The following is a 23,100-nucleotide window of genomic DNA, read 5'->3' as shown; positions in this document are numbered from 1 at the left end:
ATCTGCCCTGCTCTCATGTAATGTGCCCTGTCTCCATGTAATGTACCCTGCTCCCACATAATCTTCCCTGCTCTCATGTAATGTGCCCTGCTCCCATGTAATATGCCCAGCTCCCATGTAATATGCTCTGCTCCCATATAATGTGCCCTGCTCTCATGTAATGTGCCCTGTCTCCATGTAATGTACCCTGCTCCCACATAATCTGCCCTGCCCCCATGTAATATGCCCAGCTCCCATGTAATATGCTCTGCTCTCATATAATGTGCCCTGCTCTCATGTAATGTGCCCTGTCTCCATGTAATGTACCCTGCTCCCACATAATCTGCCCTGCTCTCATGTAATGTGCCCTGCTCCCATGTAATATGCCCAGCTCCCATGTAATATGCTCTGCTCCCATATAATGTGCTCTGCTCTCATGTAATGTGCCCTGCTCCTATATAATATGCTCTGCTCCCATGTAATATGCCCTGCTCCCATGTAATATGCTCAGCTCCCACATAATGTGCCCTGTCTCCATGTAATGTGCCCTGCCCTCATATAATCTTCTTTGCTCCTACATAATCTGCCCTGCTGCCAGGTAATGTGCCCTGTCTCCATGTAATGTGCCCTGCTCCCACATAATATGACCTGCTCTCATGTAATGTGCTCTGCTCTCATGTAATGTACCCTGCTCCCATGTAATGTGCCCTGCTCCCATGTAATGTGCCCTGCTCCCATGTAATGTAACCTGCTCCCATGTAATGTGCCCTGCTCCCATGTAATATGCTCTGCTCCCATGTAATATGCTCTGCTCCCATGTAATGTACCCTGCTCCCATGTAATGTGTTCTGCCCCCATGTAATATGCTCTGCTACCGTATAATCTGCTCTGTTCCCATGTAATGTGCTCTGCTCCCATGTAATGTACCCTGCTCCCATGTAATGTGCCCTGCTCCCATGTAATGTAACCTGCTCCCATGTAATGTGCCCTGCTCCCACATAATATGCCCTGCTCTCATGTAATGTGCTCTGCTCCCATGTAATGTACCCTGCTCCCATGTAATGTGCCCTGCTCCCATGTAATATGCTCTGCTCCCATGTAATATGCTCTGCTCCCATGTAATGTACCCTGCTCCCATGTAATGTGCCCTGCTCCCATGTAATGTAACCTGCTTCCATGTAATGTGCCCTGCTCCCATGTAATATGCTCTGCTCCCATGTAATATGCTCTGCTCCCATGTAATGTACCCTGCTCCCATGTAATGTTCTCTGCTCCCATGTAATGGGCTCTGCCCCCATGTAATATGCTCTGCTACCGTATAATATGCTCTGCTCCAATGTAATGTGCCCTGTTCCCATGTATTGTGCCCTGCTGTTACACAATGTGCTCTTTCCTGATGTAATGTGCCCTGTTTCCACATAATGTACCCTGCTTCCATGTAATGTGTCCTGCTTCTCCCTCATGTAATGAACCCACCTGAGCCCCTGTATTCTGCCCTGCCTCCCCCCCCCCCCCAAACAAAGAGAAAGCACAAGTTTCACAATAAATAGGTACGTTTTAATATTTATTCTTTTATTTACTGCTATTTCTAAAAATAATTGTTGTATTAGCAATAGCTTGCTGATCATACCAATCAATGTTCAGTGAGCTGTAGAGATGTGAGCCCCTGTATCCTGCCCTGCTGCCCCCCCAAACAAAGAGAAAGCACAAGTTTCACAATAAATAGTTACATTTTAATATTTATTCTTTTATTTACTGCTATTTCTAAAAATAATTGTTGTATTAGCAATAGCTTGCTGATCATACCAATCAATCAGTGAGCTGTAGATGTGAACATTATTTCAGGGGTTCCCCGAGATCTCAAACTTTTTGCCAGGGGTTCCTCGAAGGGAAAAGGGTTGAGAAACACTGTTCTAGTATCTCAGAGCAAGCTCCTTCCTCTGCTGGATGCAATGGCGTATATCTGTAATCCCATCTACATGGGAGGCTGAGGATGTTGAGATTGCTATACATCCAGGAGGTCTGGTCTGCCCTGTGCTATGTCAATCAGGTGTCCACACTAAGTTCAGTATTAAACATACAACTGCAAGGTTACATTTTGTATATAATAATATCAATATTTATAAGCATTGATACAATTGATAATATCCCTAAAATTGGTAGTAATATTGAGAATGTAAAGTCAACATTGTTTTCTAGGGCTGAAGAGAAGTACACTTCAGAACAAGTTGACAAAAGCCCAGAAGAACTGTCAGAAATGATGTCATTTTCTTACCACGACAGTTTAAGATATTTCCATGGTAGATCAAGCTTTTTTCCAATCATTTGTTTTTTCTTGTATAAAATATTTCTGTTATCTGTATCAGTTATTCATTTATTTGGAAAATAATGTAAAAGTAGATGAAAAATAGAGAACAGATTGTAATACAACTGATACACCCAGACTGGATCAATCGGAATCCTTTGAAGTGATAGACAGTCCCAGGCAGATAATAGAGAGTTAAATTAGCAGAACTTTGTATCAGCTTCCCCTAATTCAAGGATTACATTGCTGTTTAGCCTCCCTGTAAAAGCCCCAGTCAGCCCCCTCCACCCCACCCTCCCTCACCTTAATGTGTTCCCTGAATTCCTAGTGTTCCATTCATTCTGCACTTTGGTAACATGTTTCTTGTAATGTCAATGACACACTTGTAATTAGCAATATTGACACTAGATGGCAGGTCTTTGACATTCTTTGGCTCTGAGCCTCTAATATCACAAAGCCATGCACTTTTCCTGCCGGGTGCGGTGGCGTGCGTCTGTAATCCCAGCTACTTGGGAGGCTGAGGCTGTTGGATTGCTTGAGTCCAGGAGTTCTGGTCTACTCTGTGCTATTTTGAGCGGGTGTCCACACTAAGTTCAGTATCAATATGGTGGCTCTAGGGGAGCCTGGAGCCGCCAGGTTGCCCTAAGGAGGGGTGAACCGGCCCAGGTCAGAAATGGAGCAGGTCAAATCCCCCATGCTGATCAGTAGTGGGATTGCATCTGTGAATAGCCAGTGTAGAGCAGCCTGGACAACACAGTGAGACACAGACTTTTTGCTCAATTATTATTACGCTTTTTTACAGCTTTATTGCCCTCACATACAGTATCTACAGTCTTCTCTATGTGTGATTTCATCACTTAAATATTTTAACTTTTTGAGGTGTTTTTTTGTAATATATAGCATTGCTTTCTTTTCAAGATTGAATGCAGCAATGATCATCTTTGAAATAGTTGTGGTTATTTAGGGGGGATTGAAATCGCTCTCAGTGACAATATTCATTTCATAAATAATTATTTATATACAGTTTTTCTTTAATTTTTTAAATTTTTAACCACTTGCCCTCCAGAGGATTTACCCCCCTTCCTGACCAGGCTATTTTTTGCGATATGGCAGTGCGTTAGTTTAACTGAAAATTTTGCAGTCATGCAACTCTGCACCCAAATCAAATGTATGTCCTTCTTTTCCCCACAAACAGAGCTTTCTTTCGGTGGTATTTGATCGCCTGTGCGGTCTTAATTTAAAAAAAAAAAAAAATATATATATATTTTTGACTTTTTGCTATTAAACATGTCCAGTATAAAAAATGTTAAAAATCAAATTTCATCATAAATCAAAGCCAAAATGTATTCCGCTACATGTGTTTGCTATAAAAAAAATCCCAATATAGCGTTTACAAACGGCGGCAATCAGCGACTTTTACCGGGACTGCGGCGGGCATTCTGACTTGAGGAACTGTGCCATACTGTGCTGTGTGCAGTGCTGCTGTTAGGAATCACAGGGTCCCATGCAGCCAACCTGGGAAGCCCCACCCCCCAAAAAAACACGGTTTACAACGCTTCAGTTATGAATGAACACAGTGAGTGATCGGTACCAATCATTCATTGTTTTCATTTAGTAAAGAAAATGGCTGGTTAATGTGGCATATATACTGGACCCTTCCCCTGCTCTCCATCCTGGAGGATCCTATTGTGTGTTTACAGCTGCTGGCAGGAAGGAGAGGAGGGAAGCCGGCAGCACTGTGGGGGTGGGGGCACATGGGGGGCCTGTTTAGCAGGGGAAAGTGTATGATGCTCAGGGAGGGTGATAGGTACAGCGGGGGGCGGGGGCAAATACTGGACCTGATTCCCTGTATGGCTCTCTCTGCAGCAGCTGAAAGCAGGAGGGAGACGAGAAGAAGCCAGCTTTCAGCTGCTGCAGAAAGAGAGAATCGGTCCCAGTGATTCCCCCCCCCCCCCGCCATGCTGATCACCCTCCCTGCCCACATCCATTTCATCCAGCTGCTTGGGCCCCCCTGCTGGCCTGGACCCTGTATAGGAGGACTGGTGGTACCCTCTTATCCACGGCCCTGGCTGTGTGCCCCATGATGTGCTCTGGTCCCACATAATCTGCGCTGCCCTCATGTAATGTATCCTGCTCCCACATGATGTGCTCTGCCCTCATGTTATCTGCCCTGCCCTAATGTAATGTGCCCTGTCTCCATGTAATGCGCCCTGTCTCCATGTAATGTGCCCTGCTCCCACATAATCTTCCCTGCTCTCATGTAATGTGCCCTGCTCCCATGTAATATGCCCAGCTCCCATGTAATATGCTCTGCTCCCATATAATGTGCCCTGCTCTCATGTAATGTGCCCTGTCTCCACGTAATGTACCCTGCTCCCACATAATCTGCCCTGCTCTCATGTAATGTGCCCTGCTCCCATGTAATATGCCCAGCTCCCATGTAATATGCCCAGCTCCCATGTAATATGCTCTGCTCCCATATAATGTGCTCTGCTCTCATGTAATGTGCCCTGCTCCTATGTAATATGCTCTGCTCCCATGTAATGTACCCTGCTCCCATGTAATGTGCTCTGCTCCCATGTAATGTGCTCTGCTCCCATGTAATATGCTCTGCTACCATATAATATGCTCTGCTCCCATGTAATATGCTCTGCTCCCATGTAATGTGCCCTGTTCCCATGTATTGTGCCCTGCTGTTACACAATGTGCTCTTTCCTGATGTAATGTGCCCTGTTCCCACATAATGCCCTGCTCTCACGCAATGTGCTCTGTTCTCACATAACGTGCCCTGCTTCCATGTAATGTGTCCTTCTTCTCCCTCATGTAATGAACCCACCTGAGCCCCTGTATCCTGCCCTGCTGCCCCCCCCAAACAAAGAGAAAGCACAAGTTTCACAATAAATAGGTACGTTTTAATATTTATTCTTTTATTTACTGCTATTTCTAAAAATAATTGTTGTATTAGCAATAGCTTGCTGATCATACCAATCAATCAGTGAGCTGTAGATGTGAACATTATTTCAGGGGTTCCCCCGAGATCTCAAACTTTTTGCCAGGGGTTCCTCGAAGGGAAAAGGGTTGAGAAACACTGTTCTAGTATCTCAGAGCAAGCTCCTTCCTCTGCTGGATGCAATGGCGTATATCTGTAATCCCATCTACATGGGAGGCTGAGGATGTTGAGATTGCTATACATCCAGGAGTTCTGGTCTGCCCTGTGCTATGTCAATCAGGTGTCCACACTAAGTTCAGTATTAAGCATACAACTGCAAGGTTACATTTTTTATATAATAATATCAATATTTATAAGCATTGATACAATTGATAATATCCCTAAAATTGGTAGTAATATTGAGAATGTAAAGTCAACATTGTTTTCTAGGGCTGAAGAGAAGTACACTTCAGAACAAGTTGACAAAAGCCCAGAAGAACTGTCAGAAATGATGTCATTTTCTTACCACGACAGTTTAAGATATTTCCATGGTAGATCAAGCTTTTTTCCAATCAGTTTTTTTTTCTTTTATAAAGCATTTCTGTTCTCTGTATCAGTTATTCATTTATTTGGAAAATAATGTAAAAGTAGATGAAAAATAGAGAACAGATTGTAATACAACTGATACACCCAGACTGGATCAGTCAGAATCCTTTGAATTGATAGACAGTCCCAGGCAGATAATAGAGAGTTAACTTATCAGAACTTTGTATCAGCTTCCCCTAATTCAAGGATTACATTGCTGTTTAGCCTCCCTGTAAAAGCCCCAGTCAGCCCCCTCCACCCCACCCTCCCTCACCTTAATGTGTTCCCTGAATTCCTAGTGTTCCATTCATTCTGCACTTTGGTAACATGTTTCTTGTAATGTCAATGACACACTTGTAATTAGCAATATTGACACTAGATGGCAGGTCTTTGACATTCTTTGGCTCTGAGCCTCTAATATCACAAAGCCATGCACTTTTCCTGCCGGGTGCGGTGGCGTGCGTCTGTAATCCCAGCTACTTGGGAGGCTGAGGCTGTCGGATTGCTTGAGTCCAGGAGTTCTGGTCTACTCTGTGCTATGTTGAGCGGGTGTCCGCACTAAGTTCAGTATCAATATGGTGGCTCTAGGGGAGCCTGGGGCCACCAGGTTGTCCTAAGGAGGGGTGAACCGGCCCAGGTCAGAAATGGAGCAGGTCAAATCCCCCATGCTGATCAGTAGTGGGATTGCACCTGTGAATAGCCAGTGTAGAGCAGCCTGGACAACACAGTGAAACACAGACTTTTTGCTCAATTATTATTACGCTTTTTTACAGCTTTATTGCCCTCACATACAGTATCTACAGTCTTCTCTATGTGTGATTTCATCACTTAAATATTTTAACTTTTTGGGGTGTTTTTTTGTAATATATAGCATTGCTTTCTTTTCAAGATTGAATGCAGCAATGATCATCTTTGAAATAGTTGTGGTTATTTAGGGGGGATTGAAATCGCTCTCAGTGACAATATTCATTTCATAAATAATTATTTATATACAGTTTTTCTTTAAATTTTTTAAATTTTTAACCACTTGCCCTCCAGAGGATTTACCCCCCTTCCTGACCAGGCTATTTTTTGCGATATGGCAGTGCGTTAGTTTAACTGAAAATTTTGCAGTCATGCAACTCTGCACCCAAATCAAATGTATGTCCTTCTTTTCCCCACAAACAGAGCTTTCTTTCGGTGGTATTTGATCGCCTGTGCGGTCTTAATTTAAAAAAAAAACAAAAAACGATATTTTTGACTTTTTGCTATTAAACATGTCCAGTATAAAAAATGTTAAAAATCAAATTTCATCATAAATCAAAGCCAAAATGTATTCCGCTACATGTGTTTGCTATAAAAAAAATCCCAATATAGCGTTTACAAACGGCGGCAATCACCGACTTTTACCAGGACTGCGGCGGGCATTCTGACTTGAGGAACTGTGCCATACTGTGCTGTGTGCAGTGCTGCTGTTAGGAACCACAGGGTCCCATGCAGCCAACCTGGGAAGCCCCACCCCCCCAAAAACACGGTTTACAACGCTTCAGTTATGAATGAACACAGTGAGTGATCAGTACCAATCATTCATTGTTTTCATTTAGTAAAGAAAATGGCTGGTTAATGTGACATATATACTGGACCCTTCCCCTGCTCTCCATCCTGGAGGATCCTATTGTGTGTTAACAGCTGCTGGCAGGAAGGAGAGGAGGGAAGCCGGCAGCACTGTGGGGGTGGGGGCACATGGGGGGCCTGGTTAGCAGGGGAAAGTGTATGATGCTCAGGGAGGGTGATAGGTACAGCGGGGGGTGGGGGCAATTACTGGCCCTGATTCCCTGTATGGCTCTCTCTGCAGCAGCTGAAAGCAGGAGGGAGATGAGAAGAAGCCAGCTTTCAGCTGCTGCAGAAAGAGAGGATCGGTCCCAGTGATTTCCCCCCCCCCCCCGCCATGCTGATCACCCTCCCTGCCCACATCCATTCATCCAGCTTCTTGGGCCCCCCTGCTGGCCTGGACCCTGTATAGGAGGACTGGTGGTACCCTTTTATCCACGGCCCTGGCTGTGTGCCCCATGATGTGCTCTGGTCCCACATAATCTGCCCTGCCCTCATGTAATGTATCCTGCTCCCACATCATGTGCTCTGCCCTCATGTTATCTGCCCTGCTTTCATGTTATGTGCCCTGTCTCCATGTAATGTGGCCTGCTTTCATGTAATATGTTCTGCTTCCACATAATCTACCCTGCCCTAATGTAATGTGCCCTGCTCCCACATCATGTGCTCTGCCCTGATGTAATGTGCTCTGCTCCTATGTTATCTGCCCTGCTCTCATGTAATGTGCCCTGTCTCCATGTTATGTACCCTGCTCCCACATAATCTTCCCTGCTCTCATGTAATGTGCCCTGCTCCCATGTAATATGCCCAGCTCCCATGTAATATGCTCTGCTCCCATATAATGTGCCCTGCTCTCATGTAATGTGCCCTGTCTCCATGTAATGTACCCTGCTCCCACATAATCTGCCCTGCCCCCATGTAATATGCCCAGCTCCCATGTAATATGCTCTGCTCTCATATAATGTGCCCTGCTCTCATGTAATGTGCCCTGTCTCCATGTAATGTACCCTGCTCCCACATAATCTGCCCTGCTCTCATGTAATGTGCCCTGCTCCCATGTAATATGCCCAGCTCCCCTGTAATATGCTCTGCTCCCATATAATGTGCTCTGCTCTCATGTAATGTGCCCTGCTCCTATGTAATATGCTCTGCTCCCATGTAATATGCCCTGCTCCCATGTAATATGCTCAGCTCCCACATAATGTGCCCTGTCTCCATGTAATGTGCCCTGCCCTCATATAATCTTCTTTGCTCCTACATAATTTGCCCTGCTGCCAGGTAATGTGCCCTGTCTCCATGTAATGTGCCCTGCTCCCACATAATATGACCTGCTCTCATGTAATGTGCTCTGCTCTCATGTAATGTACCCTGCTCCCATGTAATGTGCCCTGCTCCCATGTAATGTGCCCTGCTCCCATGTAATGTAACCTGCTCCCATGTAATGTGCCCTGCTCCCATGTAATATGCTCTGCTCCCATGTAATATGCTCTGCTCCCATGTAATGTACCCTGCTCCCATGTAATGTGCTCTGCCCCCATGTAATATGCTCTGCTACCGTATAATCTGCTCTGTTCCCATGTAATGTGCTCTGCTCCCATGTAATGTACCCTGCTCCCATGTAATGTGCCCTGCTCCCATGTAATGTAACCTGCTCCCATGTAATGTGCCCTGCTCCCACATAATATGCCCTGCTCTCATGTAATGTGCTCTGCTCCCATGTAATGTACCCTGCTCCCATGTAATGTGCCCTGCTCCCATGTAATATGCTCTGCTCCCATGTAATATGCTCTGCTCCCATGTAATGTACCCTGCTCCCATGTAATGTGCCCTGCTCCCATGTAATGTAACCTGCTTCCATGTAATGTGCCCTGCTCCCATGTAATATGCTCTGCTCCCATGTAATATGCTCTGCTCCCATGTAATGTACCCTGCTCCCATGTAATGTTCTCTGCTCCCATGTAATGGGCTCTGCCCCCATGTAATATGCTCTGCTACCGTATAATATGCTCTGCTCCCATGTAATGTGCTCTGCTCCAATGTAATGTGCCCTGTTCCCATGTATTGTGCCCTGCTGTTACACAATGTGCTCTTTCCTGATGTAATGTGCCCTGTTTCCACATAATGTACCCTGCTTCCATGTAATGTGTCCTGCTTCTCCCTCATGTAATGAACCCACCTGTGCCCCTGTATTCTGCCCTGCCTCCCCCCCCCCCCCCAAACAAAGAGAAAGCACAAGTTTCACAATAAATAGGTACGTTTTAATATTTATTCTTTTATTTACAGCTATTTCTAAAAAAAATGTAATGTATCCTGCTCCCACATCATGTGCTCTGCCCTCATGTTATCTGCCCTGCCCTAATGTAATGTGCTCTGCCCTCATGTTATCTGCCCTGCCCTAATGTAATGTGCCCTGCTCTCATGTAATGTGCCCTGTCTCCATGTAATGTACCCTGCTCCCACATAATCTGCCCTGCTCTCATGTAATGTGCCCTGCTCCCATGTAATATGCCCAGCTCCCATGTAATATGCTCTGCTCCCATATAATGTGCTCTGCTCTCATGTAATGTGCCCTGCTCCTATGTAATATGCTCTGCTCCCATGTAATGTACCCTGCTCCCATGTAATGTGCTCTGCTCCCATGTAATGTGCTCTGCTCCCATGTAATATGCTCTGCTACCATGTAATGTGCCCTGTTCCCATGTATTGTGCCCTGCTGTTACACAATGTGCTCTTTCCTGATGTAATGTGCCCTGTTCCCACATAATGCCCTGCTCTCACGCAATGTGCTCTGTTCTCACATAACGTGCCCTGCTTCCATGTAATGTGCCCTGCTTCTCCCTCATGTAATGAACCCACCTGAGCCCCTGTATCCAGCCCTGCTGCCCCCCCAAACAAAGAGAAAGCACAAGTTTCACAATAAATAGGTACGTTTTAATATTTATTCTTTTATTTACTGCTATTTCTAAAAATAATTGTTGTATTAGCAATAGCTTCCTGATCATACCAATCAATGTTCAGTGAGCTGTAGAGATGTGAGCCCCTGTATCCTGCCCTGCTGCCCCCCCAAACAAAGAGAAAGCACAAGTTTCACAATAAATAGTTACATTTTAATATTTATTCTTTTATTTACTGCTATTTCTAAAAATAATTGTTGTATTAGCAATAGCTTGCTGATCATACCAATCAATCAGTGAGCTGTAGATGTGAACATTATTTCAGGGGTTCCCCGAGATCTCAAACTTTTTGCCAGGGGTTCCTCGAAGGGAAAAGGGTTGAGAAACACTGTTCTAGTATCTCAGAGCAAGCTCCTTCCTCTGCTGGATGCAATGGCGTATATCTGTAATCCCATCTACATGGGAGGCTGAGGATGTTGAGATTGCTATACATCCAGGAGGTCTGGTCTGCCCTGTGCTATGTCAATCAGGTGTCCACACTAAGTTCAGTATTAAGCATACAACTGCAAGGTTCCATTTTGTATATAATAATATCAATATTTATAAGCATTGATACAATTGATAATATCCCTAAAATTGGTAGTAATATTGAGAATGTAAAGTCAACATTGTTTTCTAGGGCTGAAGAGAAGTACACTTCAGAACAAGTTGACAAAAGCCCAGAAGAACTGTCAGAAATGATGTCATTTTCTTACCACGACAGTTTAAGATATTTCCATGGTAGATCAAGCTTTTTTCCAATCATTTGTTTTTTCTTGTATAAAATATTTCTGTTCTCTGTATCAGTTATTCATTTATTTGGAAAATAATGTAAAAGTAGATGAAAAATAGAGAACAGATTGTAATACAACTGATACACCCAGACTGGATCAATCGGAATCCTTTGAAGTGATAGACAGTCCCAGGCAGATAATAGAGAGTTAAATTAGCAGAACTTTGTATCAGCTTCCCCTAATTCAAGGATTACATTGCTGTTTAGCCTCCCTGTAAAAGCCCCAGTCAGCCCCCTCCACCCCACCCTCCCTCACCTTAATGTGTTCCCTGAATTCCTAGTGTTCCATTCATTCTGTACTTTGGTAACATGTTTCTTGTAATGTCAATGACACACTTGTAATTAGCAATATTGACACTAGATGGCAGGTCTTTGACATTCTTTGGCTCTGAGCCTCTAATATCACAAAGCCATGCACTTTTCCTGCCGGGTGCGGTGGCGTGCGTCTGTAATCCCAGCTACTTGGGAGGCTGAGGCTGTCGGATTGCTTGAGTCCAGGAGTTCTGGTCTACTCTGTGCTATGTTGAGCGGGTGTCCACACTAAGTTCAGTATCAATATGGTGGCTCTAGGGGAGCCTGGGGCCACCAGGTTGTCCTAAGGAGGGGTGAACCGGCCCAGGTCAGAAATGGAGCAGGTCAAATCCCCCATGCTGATCAGTAGTGGGATTGCACCTGTGAATAGCCAGTGTAGAGCAGCCTGGACAACACAGTGAGACACAGACTTTTTGCTCAATTATTATTACGCTTTTTTACAGCTTTATTGCCCTCACATACAGTATCTACAGTCTTCTCTATGTGTGATTTCATCACTTAAATATTTTAACTTTTTGGGGTGTTTTTTTGTAATATATAGCATTGCTTTCTTTTCAAGATTGAATGCAGCAATGATCATCTTTGAAATAGTTGTGGTTATTTAGGGGGGATTGAAATCGCTCTCAGTGACAATATTCATTTCATAAATAATTATTTATATACAGTTTTTATTTAAATTTTTAAATTTTTAACCACTTGCCCTCCAGAGGATTTACCCCCCTTCCTGACCAGGCTATTTTTTGCGATATGGCAGTGCGTTAGTTTAACTGAAAATTTTGCAGTCATGCAACTCTGCACCCAAATCAAATGTATGTCCTTCTTTTCCCCACAAACAGAGCTTTCTTTCGGTGGTATTTGATCGCCTGTGCGGTCTTAATTTAAAAAAAAAAAAAAAATATATATATATTTTTGACTTTTTGCTATTAAACATGTCCAGTATAAAAAATGTTAAAAATCAAATTTCATCATAAATCAAAGCCAAAATGTATTCCGCTACATGTGTTTGCTATAAAAAAAATCCCAATATAGCGTTTACAAACGGCGGCAATCAGCGACTTTTACCGGGACTGCGGCGGGCATTCTGACGTGAGGAACTGTGCCATACTGTGCTGTGTGCAGTGCTGCTGTTAGGAATCACAGGGTCCCATGCAGCCAACCTGGGAAGCCCCACCCCCCCAAAAAACACGGTTTACAACGCTTCAGTTATGAATGAACACAGTGAGTGATCGGTACCAATCATTCATTGTTTTCATTTAGTAAAGAAAATGGCTGGTTAATGTGACATATATACTGGACCCTTCCCCTGCTCTCCATCCTGGAGGATCCTATTGTGTGTTTACAGCTGCTGGCAGGAAGGAGAGGAGGGAAGCCGGCAGCACTGTGGGGGTGGGGGCACATGGGGGGCCTGTTTAGCAGGGGAAAGTGTATGATGCTCAGGGAGGGTGATAGGTACAGCGGGGGGCGGGGGCAAATACTGGACCTGATTCCCTGTATGGCTCTCTCTGCAGCAGCTGAAAGCAGGAGGGAGACGAGAAGAAGCCAGCTTTCAGCTGCTGCAGAAAGAGAGAATCGGTCCCAGTGATTCCCCCCCCCCCCCCGCCATGCTGATCACCCTCCCTGCCCACAGCCATTTCATCCAGCTGCTTGGGCCCCCCTGCTGGCCTGGACCCTGTATAGGAGGACTGGTGGTACCCTCTTATCCACGGCCCTGGCTGTGTGCCCCATGATGTGCTCTGGTCCCACATAATCTGCGCTGCCCTCATGTAATGTATCCTGCTCCCACATCATGTGCTCTGCCCTCATGTTATCTGCCCTGCCCTAATGTAATGTGCCCTGTCTCCATGTAATGTGCCCTGTCTCCATGTAATGTGCCCTGCTCCCACATAATCTTCCCTGCTCTCATGTAATGTGCCCTGCTCCCATGTAATATGCCCAGCTCCCATGTAATATGCTCTGCTCCCATATAATGTGCCCTGCTCTCATGTAATGTGCCCTGTCTCCACGTAATGTACCCTGCTCCCACATAATCTGCCCTGCTCTCATGTAATGTGCCCTGCTCCCATGTAATATGCCCAGCTCCCATGTAATATGCTCTGCTCCCATATAATGTGCTCTGCTCTCATGTAATGTGCCCTGCTCCTATGTAATATGCTCTGCTCCCATGTAATGTACCCTGCTCCCATGTAATGTGCTCTGCTCCCATGTAATGTGCTCTGCTCCCATGTAATATGCTCTGCTACCATATAATATGCTCTGCTCCCATGTAATATGCTCTGCTCCCATGTAATGTGCCCTGTTCCCATGTATTGTGCCCTGCTGTTACACAATGTGCTCCTTCCTCATGTAATGTGCCCTGTTCCCACATAATGCCCTGCTCTCACGCAATGTGCTCTGTTCTCACATAACGTGCCCTGCTTCCATGTAATGTGTCCTTCTTCTCCCTCATGTAATGAACCCACCTGAGCCCCTGTATCCTGCCCTGCTGCCCCCCCCAAACAAAGAGAAAGCACAAGTTTCACAATAAATAGGTACGTTTTAATATTTATTCTTTTATTTACTGCTATTTCTAAAAATAATTGTTGTATTAGCAATAGCTTGCTGATCATACTAATCAATCAGTGAGCTGTAGATGTGAACATTATTTCAGGGGTTCCCCCGAGATCTCAAACTTTTTGCCAGGGGTTCCTCGAAGGGAAAAGGGTTGAGAAACACTGTTCTAGTATCTCAGAGCAAGCTCCTTCCTCTGCTGGATGCAATGGCGTATATCTGTAATCCCATCTACATGGGAGGCTGAGGATGTTGAGCATTGCTTTACATCCAGGAGTTCTGGTCTGCCCTGTGCTATGTCAATCAGGTGTCCACACTAAGTTCAGTATTAAGCATACAACTGCAAGGTTCCATTTTTTATATAATAATATCAATATTTATAAGCATTGATACAATTGATAATATCCCTAAAATTGGTAGTAATATTGAGAATGTAAAGTCAACATTGTTTTCTAGGGCTGAAGAGAAGTACACTTCAGAACAAGTTGACAAAAGCCCAGAAGAACTGTCAGAAATGATGTCATTTTCTTACCACGACAGTTTAAGATATTTCCATGGTAGATCAAGCTTTTTTCCAATCAGTTTTTTTTTCTTTTATAAAGCATTTCTGTTCTCTGTATCAGTTATTCATTTATTTGGAAAATAATGTAAAAGTAGATGAAAAATAGAGAACAGATTGTAATACAACTGATACACCCAGACTGGATCAGTCAGAATCCTTTGAATTGATTGACAGTCCCAGGCAGATAATAGAGAGTTAACTTATCAGAACTTTGTATCAGCTTCCCCTAATTCAAGGATTACATTGCTGTTTAGCCTCCCTGTAAAAGCCCCAGTCAGCCCCCTCCACCCCACCCTCCCTCACCTTAATGTGTTCCCTGAATTCCTAGTGTTCCATTCATTCTGCACTTTGGTAACATGTTTCTTGTAATGTCAATGACACACTTGTAATTAGCAATATTGACACTAGATGGCAGGTCTTTGACATTCTTTGGCTCTGAGCCTCTAATATCACAAAGCCATGCACTTTTCCTGCCGGGTGCGGTGGTGTGCGTCTGTAATCCCAGCTACTTGGGAGGCTGAGGCTGTCGGATTGCTTGAGTCCAGGAGTTCTGGTCTACTCTGTGCTATGTTGAGCGGGTGTCCGCACTAAGTTCAGTATCAATATGGTGGCTCTAGGGGAGCCTGGGGCCACCAGGTTGTCCTAAGGAGGGGTGAACCGGCCCAGGTCAGAAATGGAGCAGGTCAAATCCCCCATGCTGATCAGTAGTGGGATTGCACCTGTGAATAGCCAGTGTAGAGCAGCCTGGACAACACAGTGAGACACAGACTTTTTGCTCAATTATTATTACGCTTTTTTACAGCTTTATTGCCCTCACATACAGTATCTACAGTCTTCTCTATGTGTGATTTCACCACTTAAATATTTTAACTTTTTGGGGTGTTTTTTTGTAATATATAGCATTGCTTTCTTTTCAAGATTGAATGCAGCAATGATCATCTTTGAAATAGTTGTGGTTATTTAGGGGGGATTGAAATCGCTCTCAGTGACAATATTCATTTCATAAATAATTATTTATATACAGTTTTTCTTTAAATTTTTTAAATTTTTAACCACTTGCCCTCCAGGGGATTTACCCCCCTTCCTGACCAGGCAATTTTTTGCGATATGGCAGTGCGTTAGTTTAACTGAAAATTTTGCAGTCATGCAACTCTGCACCCAAATCAAATGTATGTCCTTCTTTTCCCCACAAACAGAGCTTTCTTTCGGTGGTATTTGATCGCCTGTGCGGTCTTAATTTAAAAAAAAAAAAAAATATATATATATATTTTTGACTTTTTGCTATTAAACATGTCCAGTATAAAAAATGTTAAAAATCAAATTTCATCATAAATCAAAGCCAAAATGTATTCCGCTACATGTGTTTGCTATAAAAAAATAACAATATAGCGTTTACAAACGGCGGCAATCAGCGACTTTTACCGGGACTGCGGCGGGCATTCTGACGTGAGGAACTGTGCCATACTGTGCTGTGTGCAGTGCTGCTGTTAGGAACCACAGGGTCCCATGCAGCCAACCTGGGAAGCCCCACCCCCCCAAAAAACACGGTTTACAACGCTTCAGTTATGAATGAACACAGTGAGTGATCAGTACCAATCATTCATTGTTTTCATTTAGTAAAGAAAATGGCTGGTTAATGTGACATATATACTGGACCCTTCCCCTGCTCTCCATCCTGGAGGATCCTATTGTGTGTTTACAGCTGCTGGCAGGAAGGAGAGGAGGGAAGCCGGCAGCACTGTGGGGGTGGGGGCACATGGGGGGCCTGGTTAGCAGGGGAAAGTGTATGATGCTCAGGGAGGGTGATAGGTCCAGCGGGGGGTGGGGGCAATTACTGGCCCTGATTCCCTGTATGGCTCTCTCTGCAGCAGCTGAAAGCAGGAGGGAGATGAGAAGAAGCCAGCTTTCAGCTGCTGCAGAAAGAGAGGATCGGTCCCAGTGATTTCCCCCCCCCCCCCGCCATGCTGATCACCCTCCCTGCCCACATCCATTCATCCAGCTGCTTGGGCCCCCCTGCTGGCCTGGACCCTGTATAGGAGGACTGGTGGTACCCTTTTATCCACGGCCCTGGCTGTGTGCCCCATGATGTGCTCTGGTCCCACATAATCTGCCCTGCCCTCATGTAATGTATCCTGCTCCCACATCATGTGCTCTGCCCTCATGTTATCTGCCCTGCTTTCATGTTATGTGCCCTGTCTCCATGTAATGTGGCCTGCTTTCATGTAATATGTTCTGCTTCCACATAATCTACCCTGCCCTAATGTAATGTGCCCTGCTCCCACATCATGTGCTCTGCCCTGATGTAATGTGCTCTGCTCCTATGTTATCTGCCCTGCTCTCATGTAATGTGCCCTGTCTCCATGTAATGTACCCTGCTCCCACATAATCTTCCCTGCTCTCATGTAATGTGCCCTGCTCCCATGTAATATGCCCAGCTCCCATGTAATATGCTCTGCTCCCATATAATGTGCCCTGCTCTCATGTAATGTGCCCTGTCTCCATGTAATGTACCCTGCTCCCACATAATCTGCCCTGCCCCCATGTAATATGCCCAGCTCCCATGTAATATGCTCTGCTCTCATATAATGTGCCCTGCTCTCATGTAATGTGCCCTGTCTCCATGTAATGTACCCTGCTCCCACATAATCTGCCCTGCTCTCATGTAATGTGCCCTGCTCCCATGTAATATGCCCAGCTCCCATGTAATATGCTCTGCTCCCATATAATGTGCTCTGCTCTCATGTAATGTGCCCTGCTCCTATGTAATATGCTCTGCTCCCATGTAATATGCCCTGCTCCCATGTAATATGCTCAGCTCCCACATAATGTGCCCTGTCTCCATGTAATGTGCCCTGCCCTCATATAATCTTCTTTGCTCCTACATAATTTGCCCTGCTGCCAGGTAATGTGCCCTGTCTCCATGTAATGTGCCCTGCTCCCACATAATATGACCTGCTCTCATGTAATGTGCTCTGCTCTCATGTAATGTACCCTGCTCCCATGTAATGTGCCCTGCTCCCATGTAATGTGCCCTGCTCCCATGTAATGTAACCTGCTCCCATGTAATGTGCCCTGCTCCCATGTAATATGCTCTGCTCCCATGTAATATGCTCTGCTCCCATGTAATGTACCCTGCTCCCATGTAATGTGCTCTGCCCCCATGTAATATGCTTTGCTACCGTATAATCTGCTCTGTTCCCATGTAATGTGCTCTGCTCCCATGTAATGTACCCTGCTCCCATGTAATGTGCCCTGCTCCCATGTAATGTAACCTGCTCCCATGTAATGTGCCCTGCTCCCACATAATATGCCCTGCTCTCATGTAATGTGCTCTGCTCCCATGTAATGTACCCTGCTCCCATGTAATGTGCCCTGCTCCCATGTAATATGCTCTGCTCCCATGTAATATGCTCTGCTCCCATGTAATGTACCCTGCTCCCATGTAATGTGCCCTGCTCCCATGTAATGTAACCTGCTTCCATGTAATGTGCCCTGCTCCCATGTAATATGCTCTGCTCCCATGTAATATGCTCTGCTCCCATGTAATGTACCCTGCTCCCATGTAATGTTCTCTGCTCCCATGTAATGGGCTCTGCCCCCATGTAATATGCTCTGCTACCGTATAATATGCTCTGCTCCAATGTAATGTGCCCTGTTCCCATGTATTGTGCCCTGCTGTTACACAATGTGCTCTTTCCTGATGTAATGTGCCCTGTTTCCACATAATGTACCCTGCTTCCATGTAATGTGTCCTGCTTCTCCCTCATGTAATGAACCCACCTGAGCCCCTGTATTCTGCCCTGCCTCCCCCCCCCCCCAAACAAAGAGAAAGCACAAGTTTCACAATAAATAGGTACGTTTTAATATTTATTCTTTTATTTACTGCTATTTCTAAAAATAATTGTTGTATTAGCAATAGCTTGCTGATCATACCAATCAATGTTCAGTGAGCTGTAGAGATGTGAGCCCCTGTATCCTGCCCTGCTGCCCCCCCAAACAAAGAGAAAGCACAAGTTTCACAATAAATAGTTACATTTTAATATTTATTCTTTTATTTACTGCTATTTCTAAAAATAATTGTTGTATTAGCAATAGCTTGCTGATCATACCAATCAATCAGTGAGCTGTAGATGTGAACATTATTTCAGGGGTTCCCCGAGATCTCAAACTTTTTGCCAGGGGTTCCTCGAAGGGAAAAGGGTTGAGAAACACTGTTCTAGTATCTCAGAGCAAGCTCCTTCCTCTGCTGGATGCAATGGCGTATATCTGTAATCCCATCTACATGGGAGGCTGAGGATGTTGAGATTGCTATACATCCAGGAGGTCTGGTCTGCCCTGTGCTATGTCAATCAGGTGTCCACACTAAGTTCAGTATTAAACATACAACTGCAAGGTTCCATTTTGTATATAATAATATCAATATTTATAAGCATTGATACAATTGATAATATCCCTAAAATTGGTAGTAATATTGAGAATGTAAAGTCAACATTGTTTTCTAGGGCTGAAGAGAAGTACACTTCAGAACAAGTTGACAAAAGCCCAGAAGAACTGTCAGAAATGATGTCATTTTCTTACCACGACAGTTTAAGATATTTCCATGGTAGATCAAGCTTTTTTCCAATCATTTGTTTTTTCTTGTATAAAATATTTCTGTTATCTGTATCAGTTATTCATTTATTTGGAAAATAATGTAAAAGTAGATGAAAAATAGAGAACAGATTGTAATACAACTGATACACCCAGACTGGATCAATCGGAATCCTTTGAAGTGATAGACAGTCCCAGGCAGATAATAGAGAGTTAAATTAGCAGAACTTTGTATCAGCTTCCCCTAATTCAAGGATTACATTGCTGTTTAGCCTCCCTGTAAAAGCCCCAGTCAGCCCCCTCCACCCCACCCTCCCTCACCTTAATGTGTTCCCTGAATTCCTAGTGTTCCATTCATTCTGTACTTTGGTAACATGTTTCTTGTAATGTCAATGACACACTTGTAATTAGCAATATTGACACTAGATGGCAGGTCTTTGACATTCTTTGGCTCTGAGCCTCTAATATCACAAAGCCATGCACTTTTCCTGCCGGGTGCGGTGGCGTGCGTCTGTAATCCCAGCTACTTGGGAGGCTGAGGCTGTTGGATTGCTTGAGTCCAGGAGTTCTGGTCTACTCTGTGCTATTTTGAGCGGGTGTCCACACTAAGTTCAGTATCAATATGGTGGCTCTAGGGGAGCCTGGAGCCGCCAGGTTGCCCTAAGGAGGGGTGAACCGGCCCAGGTCAGAAATGGAGCAGGTCAAATCCCCCATGCTGATCAGTAGTGGGATTGCGCCTGTGAATAGCCAGTGTAGAGCAGCCTGGACAACACAGTGAGACACAGACTTTTTGCTCAATTATTATTACGCTTTTTTACAGCTTTATTGCCCTCACATACAGTATCTACAGTCTTCTCTATGTGTGATTTCATCACTTAAATATTTTAACTTTTTGAGGTGTTTTTTTGTAATATATAGCATTGCTTTCTTTTCAAGATTGAATGCAGCAATGATCATCTTTGAAATAGTTGTGGTTATTTAGGGGGGATTGAAATCGCTCTCAGTGACAATATTCATTTCATAAATAATTATTTATATACAGTTTTTCTTTAATTTTTTAAATTTTTAACCACTTGCCCTCCAGAGGATTTACCCCCCTTCCTGACCAGGCTATTTTTTGCGATATGGCAGTGCGTTAGTTTAACTGAAAATTTTGCAGTCATGCAACTCTGCACCCAAATCAAATGTATGTCCTTCTTTTCCCCACAAACAGAGCTTTCTTTCGGTGGTATTTGATCGCCTGTGCGGTCTTAATTTAAAAAAAAAAAAAAATATATATATATTTTTGACTTTTTGCTATTAAACATGTCCAGTATAAAAAATGTTAAAAATCAAATTTCATCATAAATCAAAGCCAAAATGTATTCCGCTACATGTGTTTGCTATAAAAAAAATCCCAATATAGCGTTTACAAACGGCGGCAATCAGCGACTTTTACCGGGACTGCGGCGGGCATTCTGACTTGAGGAACTGTGCCATACTGTGCTGTGTGCAGTGCTGCTGTTAGGAATCACAGGGTCCCATGCAGCCAACCTGGGAAGCCCCACCCCCCCAAAAAACACGGTTTACAACGCTTCAGTTATGAATGAACACAGTGAGTGATCGGTACCAATCATTCATTGTTTTCATTTAGTAAAGAAAATGGCTGGTTAATGTGGCATATATACTGGACCCTTCCCCTGCTCTCCATCCTGGAGGATCCTATTGTGTGTTTACAGCTGCTGGCAGGAAGGAGAGGAGGGAAGCCGGCAGCACTGTGGGGGTGGGGGCACATGGGGGGCCTGTTTAGCAGGGGAAAGTGTATGATGCTCAGGGAGGGTGATAGGTACAGCGGGGGGCGGGGGCAAATACTGGACCTGATTCCCTGTATGGCTCTCTCTGCAGCAGCTGAAAGCAGGAGGGAGACGAGAAGAAGCCAGCTTTCAGCTGCTGCAGAAAGAGAGAATCGGTCCCAGTGATTCCCCCCCCCCCCCGCCATGCTGATCACCCTCCCTGCCCACATCCATTTCATCCAGCTGCTTGGGCCCCCCTGCTGGCCTGGACCCTGTATAGGAGGACTGGTGGTACCCTCTTATCCACGGCCCTGGCTGTGTGCCCCATGATGTGCTCTGGTCCCACATAATCTGCGCTGCCCTCATGTAATGTATCCTGCTCCCACATCATGTGCTCTGCCCTCATGTTATCTGCCCTGCCCTAATGTAATGTGCCCTGTCTCCATGTAATGCGCCCTGTCTCCATGTAATGTGCCCTGCTCCCACATAATCTTCCCTGCTCTCATGTAATGTGCCCTGCTCCCATGTAATATGCCCAGCTCCCATGTAATATGCTCTGCTCCCATATAATGTGCCCTGCTCTCATGTAATGTGCCCTGTCTCCACGTAATGTACCCTGCTCCCACATAATCTGCCCTGCTCTCATGTAATGTGCCCTGCTCCCATGTAATATGCCCAGCTCCCATGTAATATGCCCAGCTCCCATGTAATATGCTCTGCTCCCATATAATGTGCTCTGCTCTCATGTAATGTGCCCTGCTCCTATGTAATATGCTCTGCTCCCATGTAATGTACCCTGCTCCCATGTAATGTGCTCTGCTCCCATGTAATGTGCTCTGCTCCCATGTAATATGCTCTGCTACCATATAATATGCTCTGCTCCCATGTAATATGCTCTGCTCCCATGTAATGTGCCCTGTTCCCATGTATTGTGCCCTGCTGTTACACAATGTGCTCTTTCCTGATGTAATGTGCCCTGTTCCCACATAATGCCCTGCTCTCACGCAATGTGCTCTGTTCTCACATAACGTGCCCTGCTTCCATGTAATGTGTCCTTCTTCTCCCTCATGTAATGAACCCACCTGAGCCCCTGTATCCTGCCCTGCTGCCCCCCCCAAACAAAGAGAAAGCACAAGTTTCACAATAAATAGGTACGTTTTAATATTTATTCTTTTATTTACTGCTATTTCTAAAAATAATTGTTGTATTAGCAATAGCTTGCTGATCATACCAATCAATCAGTGAGCTGTAGATGTGAACATTATTTCAGGGGTTCCCCCGAGATCTCAAACTTTTTGCCAGGGGTTCCTCGAAGGGAAAAGGGTTGAGAAACACTGTTCTAGTATCTCAGAGCAAGCTCCTTCCTCTGCTGGATGCAATGGCGTATATCTGTAATCCCATCTACATGGGAGGCTGAGGATGTTGAGATTGCTATACATCCAGGAGTTCTGGTCTGCCCTGTGCTATGTCAATCAGGTGTCCACACTAAGTTCAGTATTAAGCATACAACTGCAAGGTTACATTTTTTATATAATAATATCAATATTTATAAGCATTGATACAATTGATAATATCCCTAAAATTGGTAGTAATATTGAGAATGTAAAGTCAACATTGTTTTCTAGGGCTGAAGAGAAGTACACTTCAGAACAAGTTGACAAAAGCCCAGAAGAACTGTCAGAAATGATGTCATTTTCTTACCACGACAGTTTAAGATATTTCCATGGTAGATCAAGCTTTTTTCCAATCAGTTTTTTTTTCTTTTATAAAGCATTTCTGTTCTCTGTATCAGTTATTCATTTATTTGGAAAATAATGTAAAAGTAGATGAAAAATAGAGAACAGATTGTAATACAACTGATACACCCAGACTGGATCAGTCAGAATCCTTTGAATTGATAGACAGTCCCAGGCAGATAATAGAGAGTTAACTTATCAGAACTTTGTATCAGCTTTCCCTAATTCAAGGATTACATTGCTGTTTAGCCTCCCTGTAAAAGCCCAAGTCAGCCCCCTCCACCCCACCCTCCCTCACCTTAATGTGTTCCCTGAATTCCTAGTGTTCCATTCATTCTGCACTTTGGTAACATGTTTCTTGTAATGTCAATGACACACTTGTAATTAGCAATATTGACACTAGATGGCAGGTCTTTGACATTCTTTGGCTCTGAGCCTCTAATATCACAAAGCCATGCACTTTTCCT

The 23,100-nt window shown here is 44.4% G+C and overlaps 5 non-coding genes across 5 annotated transcripts; all 5 read left to right on the top strand.

Annotated features, from left to right (window-relative positions):
- The first annotated feature begins 2,756 nt into the window (after window positions 1–2,756).
- LOC149441528 (signal recognition particle RNA) lies at window positions 2,757–3,057 on the top strand. Its single transcript, XR_016307352.1, has one exon.
- A 3,184-nt stretch (window positions 3,058–6,241) lies between these two features.
- On the top strand, window positions 6,242–6,542 carry LOC149441527 (signal recognition particle RNA). Its single transcript, XR_016307343.1, has one exon.
- A 4,997-nt stretch (window positions 6,543–11,539) lies between these two features.
- Window positions 11,540–11,840, top strand: LOC149441526 (signal recognition particle RNA). Its single transcript, XR_016307335.1, has one exon.
- A 3,167-nt stretch (window positions 11,841–15,007) lies between these two features.
- On the top strand, window positions 15,008–15,308 carry LOC149441525 (signal recognition particle RNA). The gene has a single exon (XR_016307342.1).
- A 4,307-nt stretch (window positions 15,309–19,615) lies between these two features.
- LOC149441524 (signal recognition particle RNA) lies at window positions 19,616–19,916 on the top strand. The gene has a single exon (XR_016307345.1).
- The last annotated feature ends 3,184 nt before the right edge of the window (window positions 19,917–23,100 follow it).

This window comes from Staurois parvus, unplaced genomic scaffold (assembly GCF_062004578.1).
Source record: "Staurois parvus isolate SC_StPar_1 unplaced genomic scaffold, SC_StPar_1.0 ptg000978l, whole genome shotgun sequence".
Classification (NCBI taxonomy): Eukaryota; Metazoa; Chordata; class Amphibia; order Anura; family Ranidae; genus Staurois; species Staurois parvus.
Note: the sequence above shows the minus strand (reverse complement) of the source record. Positions and strands in the feature narration are given on the sequence as shown.